The following is a 7,514-nucleotide window of genomic DNA, read 5'->3' on the forward strand; positions in this document are numbered from 1 at the left end:
CTTGTGGAAGAATGCATTCTGGGGAATGTAAGGGAAAGCCAGTAACCTGCTTTAAGTGTGGGCAAGTGGGCCACTATTCTCACAAATGCCCTTCGTCAGCCCCTGCCGTCATTCCAACCACCACTTGTCATCAGTGTGGACGCCCGGGTCATTGGAAGAGGGAATGCCCAATGAACAAACCAGCAGCTTCAGGAGCCAGCAGGGCTACCTCCAATAAGCCACCTACTGCGAGGACTTTCAACATGACAGTCCAGGATGCTATGAAAGATTCAGATGTGATAGCAGGTGCCCTTTCTCTAAATTCAGTCAGTGTAAACGTTTTATTTGATTCAGGAGCAACTAAATCTTTTATATCAAGGGACTTTGCGCGTAAATTAAGACTTAAAGCTAAACCCTTGATAGAGCCCTTACAAGTAGAAATAGCCAACCATGAAGTTATTCTTGTTAATTTGATTCACCCCGCCTGTGAGTTAGGCATAGGGGGACAATCTTTCAGTGTTGATCTGATTCCTTTTAAGTTAGGGGAATTTGATATAATTTTGGGAATGGACTGGCTATCTAGCAATGATGCTCAGATAGACTGTAAGGGGAAGAAAGTTAAGTTGAATATTCCAGGAAAGAAAGAAGTCATATTTAGGGGAAAGAGGCAGACGCAGAAATTTTTAACCATGGCCCAGGCCAGAAGGATGCTACGAAAAGGAAGCGAGGCTTACCTAGCCTATGTGGTAGACACGCAAAAGGAGGTGCCCAACTTACAAGATATTCTAGTAGTCAACAAATTTGAAGATGTATTCCCACAAGACCTTCCGGGAATACCACCCGATAGAGTGATTGAATTTGCTATTGAGTTGGCCCCAGGGACGGCGCCAGTTTCAAAAGCACCTTAGCGGTTAGCCCCGTTAGAAATGAAGGAATTAGCTATCCAGTTGCAGGAACTCTTGGATAAGGGTATGATAAGACCCAGTGTGTCTCCATGGGGAGCACCAGTTTTATTTGTTAAGAAGAAAGATGGGAGCATGAGGCTGTGCATCGACTATCGAGAGTTGAACAAGCTAACCATAAAGAACAGGTACCCGTTACCTAGAATAGACGATCTGTTCGACCAGCTAAAGGATGCTGTTTATTTTTCCAAGATTGACCTGAGAACTGGATATCACCAACTAAAGATTAAACCCGAAGATATCCCCAAGACAGCGTTCAGTACCAGGTATGGGCATTATGAGTTCTTGGTAATGTCCTTTGGATTAAGCAACGCCCCAGCGGCTTTCATGGATTTAATAAATAGAGTATTTAAGAAGTACTTGGACAAGTGTGTGATAGTTTTTATCGATGATATCTTAATCTACTCAAGGACTGAGGCAAAACATGCAGAGCATTTGAGGATAACTCTAGGAATACTCAGAGAGGAACAGTTATATGCCAAATTCTCGAAGTGTGAATTCTGGCGGAATGAAGTACAGTTTTTAGGACATGTGATCAATAAAGAAGGAGTATTGGTCGACCCCTCCAAGATAGAGGCGGTCTCAAATTGGGAAAGGCCAACCACACCCACAGAGGTAAGGAGTTTCATAGGATTGGCCGGCTACTATCATAGATTTGTACAGGACTTTGCGAAGATCGCAGCCCCTTTGACACGAATTACTCGTAAGACAGAGAAGTTTGAATGGACGGAGAAATGCGAGAACAGTTTTCAGGAATTAAAGAAAAGGTTGGTAACGGCCCCGGTGTTGGCATTGCCAGACGGAAAAGGAGATCTTGTGATATATAGTGACGCGTCACACAAAGGATTAGGGTGTGTGCTTATGCAGCACGGTAAAGTGATTGCGTATGTATCGAGACAACTGAAGGAATACGAGATTAGATATCCTACCCATGATCTTGAGCTAGCGGCAATAGTTTTTGCCTTAAAAATTTAGAGGCACTACTTGTATGGAGAGAAGTGCGAGATTTTCACAGACCATAAGAGCCTCAAGTACATATTTACGCAGAAAGAGCTCAACATGCGCCAGAGGAGATGGTTAGAGCTAATCAAGGACTATGATTGTGAGATTCTCTATCATCCGGGGAAAGCCAATATGGTGGCTGATGCCCTTAGTAGAAAGGAAAGACTCAGAATGATAACGACTTCGGAAGAATTGATAAGGGATTTTGAGAGAATGGAAATAGAAGTAAAGGTAACCGGAACCGGAACTGAAAAGCTTTTTGAGATCTCAATGCAGCCAGAGTTATTGGAAAAGATCAGATTGTGCCAAGAGAAAATAATGAATGAAGGCAGAGAGTCAATGACTGGAGAGGAGATCCATACTGAGAAAGATGATAAAGGGATAATGAGGTACTCCTACCGGATTTGGGTTCCGAACGTTCAAGAGCTTAAAGATGAGATTTTGGATGAAAGCCATAGTTCAAGGTATTCCATTCACCCGGGAAGCACCAAGATGTATAGGGATTTGAAGGAATATTACTGGTGGCCCAACATGAAGAGGGATGTAGCAGAATGGGTGAGCAAATGTTTGACTTGCCAAAGAGTAAAGGCAGAGCACCAGAGACCCAGTGGACTTTTACGACCCCTGGAGATTCCCGAATGGAAATGGGAACAGATAGCGATGGATTTTGTTGTAGGCTTGCCAAGGACGAAAGCCAATCATGACGCCATATGGGTAATTATAGACCGACTGACAAAGTCAGCTCATTTCATTCCTATCAATGAGAGATACACAATCGATAGACTGGTGGACATTTACCTTAAGGAAATAGTGACGCGACATGGAGTCCCAGCGTCCATTGTCTCAGACCGAGACCCCAGATTCAACTCCAGATTTTGGAGGAGCTTTCAAGAATGTGCGGGGACCAAGTTAAATATGAGTACCGCGTACCATCCCCAGATGGATGGGCAGAGTGAAAGGACCATCCAGACACTAGAGGATATGTTGACAGTCTATGCAATAGACTTTAAAGGAAGTTGGGATGATCACTTGCCGTTGATCGAGTTTTCTTATAATAATAGCTTTCATGCTAGCATCGGAATGCCACCTTATGAGGCCCTATACGGAAGAAGGTGTCGATCTCCCTTATACTGGGATGAAGTAGGGGAGCGGAAGATGCTCGGACCCATAGTGGTCCAAAGGACCAAAGACATAGTGGATCTTATCAGAGGGCGGCTTGTAGCAGCCCAAGACAGACAGAAGAAATATGTAGACCTAGCCCGAAAGGACAAGGAGTATGAAGTAGGGGACTTAGTACTACTAAAGGTATCCCCTTGAAAGGGATTAATGAGGTTCGGAAAGAAAGGAAAACTAAGCCCAAGGTACATTGGACCTTTTGAGATATTAAGACGGATTGGGAAGTTGGCTTACGAGCTAGCCTTACCCCCGAACCTACAACAAGTTCATAATGTGTTCCATGTGTCAATGCTAAGGAAGTATCATCGGGATGCCAGACACATAGTGGAGTACGAGCATGTGGATATGCAACCAGATCTGACTTACGTGGAGAAACCAGTAAAGATTATGGATAAGAAGGAGCAGGTGCTTCGGAACAAAGTGATCAAGCTAGTCAGAGTGCTATGGCAGAATCATAATGTGGAAGAATCAACTTGGGAACTAGAGAGCACAATGCTAGAAAAGTACCCCCAATTATTTTCTATTTGATTCCGGGACGGAATCCTTTTAAGGAGGGGAGACTGTAATAACCCCAAAATTTTGAACTCTTTGTAACCCTTATGAATAGTGTTTTTACTGATATTGCTGAATAAGAAAACTGTTCATGCCCCACTATGTAGGGGTTCTGTTATGGATGTTCTGAGATTTTATTGGTACTCTATAGGGTATATAAGTGTATGTAAAGATCGTCAAAATCCAAATTTGAACCTTTTGATTTTTCCCAGAAATCCACTAGATACGGAAAGAATTAAGTATAAGGTAACAGGATAAAAAGGATTTAAATTCAAGAATTTTAATAGAGGATCATAAAAAGGAATATAATGTATTGAGAAAGGTTAAGAGAACCTAAGTAATAAGATCCCGGGTATGATCCCTCAAACGATAAACGAAACCGAAAGTTAAGCGAACCGTATAACAGATCAGCGGTCATTAGGCAAACAATTAGGAAGTTAATCAAAGAGATTAGAGGGGATGATGTCATCCAACCAATGAGAAGAGGACAAAGAGGGGAGGATGAAGCCTCCTATGAGTTTAAGCCTCCAATTCATTCTGAATCTTCTCCAAGAAATCAATGAAGAAGACAATGAATAGTGATTTCAAGGTTTTGAACTTGATTTTTCTTGTTTTTCCTTTAAGATCCAAGCATCCCTAAGACTCCTCAAGGCTTCCTAAGGCTTCCTAGCTACTCACACCACTTCAAGGAAAGTATATCATCTCCAAACCCTAGCTTTACTTGGTATATTAGGATGATTTTGGTTGTTATAGTAATAGAGTAGCTTTATGATGGTTGGTTTAGAGTTGGGTTGGAATAGTGGTGAATGAAATGTTGATATCTTATGGTTTGGTTAAAGGATTTAGTATAGTTTAAATTCAAGTTTTAGGAACAATTATAATTTTTAATAATGAGTTTATTGGGGCTGTTGTAATGTGATATGGATGGACTTTGATTGTATGAATGGATTGGGGTTGTTTGATGATTGAATTGGAATGGTATAAAATTGGGAAATCGCGTAAACATAGCCGTCGTAATGTCCGATTTACTTTAGACTGCTTTTGTACATAACATTAGGACCCGAGAACTCCCTGCTAGGTTTTGACCATTGCCATGTTTAGATAGTTCATGTTACGAGCTTCGTTTTGATATGTGGTTCGTTTGATTCCGATGTACGGTTTAGGAGAAACGGCCGTTTTAAGTAACGACATTTCGCGAATGAACCATTACCCCTTGCCTTATTTTGAAACATAAGTTAAAGACCTTAAAGGATTAATTAATGTATGAAACAATTATGTTAAGTGTGTTAGGCAGTTGGTAAGACACTCGCGAAGGAATTGCCTTAAAACTCGTAATGGTTAAATTATTAAAAATGGTGGAGCCGAGGGTACTCGAGTGACTTAAGAGAATCAGTAAGCGCAAAGCGAGCGTTAGAGTCTAATTTGGTTAAAGTATAGATTTACAAGTGACTTTGGTTTAATTCCAACTCACATGTTGTTTATAGGTTACCAGACTTGTCCCAAGCCATTAATCACCCTCAGTCGCTCAGGCAAGTTTTCTATCCGTTATACTGTTGTTGTGATGTATACACTTGTATATGCATTATCTTGTGATAATGCATAATGGTTATTTAGCAAATTCTTGCGATATATTGTAGTATGTAATATGGTACATATGCATGCCTGTTTCGTATTCTTACCATATATATCTGTTGGTTCAGTTGATAATATTTATGCTAGAGAATAGCGGTAATTTGCATATACCCTTAGTATAGGGACCCAAAGGTGAAAACATTTTCTAAAACCGGGAGTCGAGGATCCCGAGTAGATTTTATATATATATATATATTTATATATATATATATATGGTTATAGTTTTCAAAACTATTAATCGAATAAGGTTTATTCGATAACTTTATTTTATTTATTGAATATTATTTCGAATATTCATTCGAGGGCTTATGACTCAGCTTAATTTCTTAATTGAATATTATTTTGAATATATATTTGAGGACCTATGACTCCGATTATTTACTGAAATATATTCTTTATTTTATTAAAGAATAAGGTGTCGATCATGAAACTTATTTTTGATTATTCAAATAAAGTTAGTACTTTCGTATAAGTATATCTTTGGTTATTTAATACTCATTTCAAGTATAAGTTTTACAACATCTACTTCAATTATTTTTATAAAGATTATTCTTTATGGGAATATTATTTAAATAATAATATTCAGATATTTTTTATATATATTGGGACTGATTTATTTTATTAAATCATCATAACTCCGAACATTCTTAAAAATGTTTTGCGAGTCTTCAAAATGATTTTTAAAAGTTAGAGCGGATCCCAAAACTCATTTTTATATTTAAGATCCTCCTTTCGAAGGGGATTTAAATACTCGCTCAAAACCTGAGGGATCCGGCTCTATGGTGTGTTTTATATTCGCAAGATGGTTGTTGTCTTGATAAAAGAATTTTGATTACTTACCCAACACTCGGGAAGTAAAATTCTTGGAACAAGTTAATCCATTAACAGGCATCGCCTGGGAAATATCGGTGAGTTTTCCTTTCCAACTAGATACGACTTCTTGGTGGAGCCGTATCAACAAGTTTCTACTTGGGGAAAGTGGGGACGAGCTTTACGTTTCAGAGTCATGGATTTTATCTGAACTAGGAGTGGCGTAAGTGGTCGAGTAGCGCCGGCCCAGCCTTATTATATTGGCCCAAATGGCCTGGAAGTTCCGCTAAGGCGGTCCATTCCTTAGGAGTTCAGTGTTCGGTTGACAAGTAAATCCGACAGGTTCTCCTCTACATATAGAAAATGGTGGGGTTGTACTACTACGACTGATCATCGTAAGTGGTCTTCCTGGTGTGGCAAACTCCCGTAATGAGTTCATCATCCAGTTGGATAATTCTGCAATACTACCCGTAGCATTTCGATCGAAAGGCTACGAATGGGTGGTTGCCGAAGCATTGACAGGGTCAAACAGTTTTATTGGTGTTTCCATTGAATGAAGTTTCTCGTAACTTCATTTCTTTTAAAAATATTTCAAAGATTAAATATATTCAAGTTTTAATTTATGGTCTCATCTATGGGATGACCTCTTGAAACCTATAATACTTTGAACAGTGGTAGTTCAAGTAGCCTTATAAATGATATAAGTATAGTGAAGTATTTGGTAACTTCATCTTCCTTTAAGCTTATATCCAGTAAGTAATTATCTTACACTTGATAAAGGTTTTCAGTAAGTTATCTATTAGATACTTGCATTATTGATTACACTATATATTATCTTGCTAGCTGTAATGCTCACTCTTGCTTTATTTCTTCATCACACAACAACAGTTAGGAAAGATGGCAAGGCTCAAGCAGACCCAGCGCAAGAGCGTGGGAAGCGCCCCGCACCTTCCCATTGAGATCGTAGCTGCTATAGCTGCAGAGGTAGATCTACCTGTAGATCTGACATTCTACTTTTGGGAACCAAATATTGTATAATTATAACTTGTGGCAGATAATGGCAATTAACTATAAATTTATCAAGTAATCATTTTGGGTTGTAATAACTTTTAAACTGTGGATTCAAAGACTTGTACTTATTTCAATTTCATCTCTGAGACTATGACATGTGGTGGTGTGTGTTAGTGTGGGGTCACAGCTCTAGGTTGTTTATTATTAATTAAGTTAAGTGATAATTGTGGAAAGAAAGACCGTGATGACCCGGATCCCTGACCCCGGATCTAGGGGTGTTACAGCACACAACACTGCTCTAACTACTGGATCCAAGGCACACATTGGCCTAACTTGACCATTATATGGTCTGACCACGAATCTGGTCCACAATTTTATAAAAACAATCTA

This window comes from Apium graveolens, chromosome 1 (assembly GCF_009905375.1).
Source record: "Apium graveolens cultivar Ventura chromosome 1, ASM990537v1, whole genome shotgun sequence".
NCBI classification, from domain to species: domain Eukaryota; kingdom Viridiplantae; phylum Streptophyta; class Magnoliopsida; order Apiales; family Apiaceae; genus Apium; species Apium graveolens.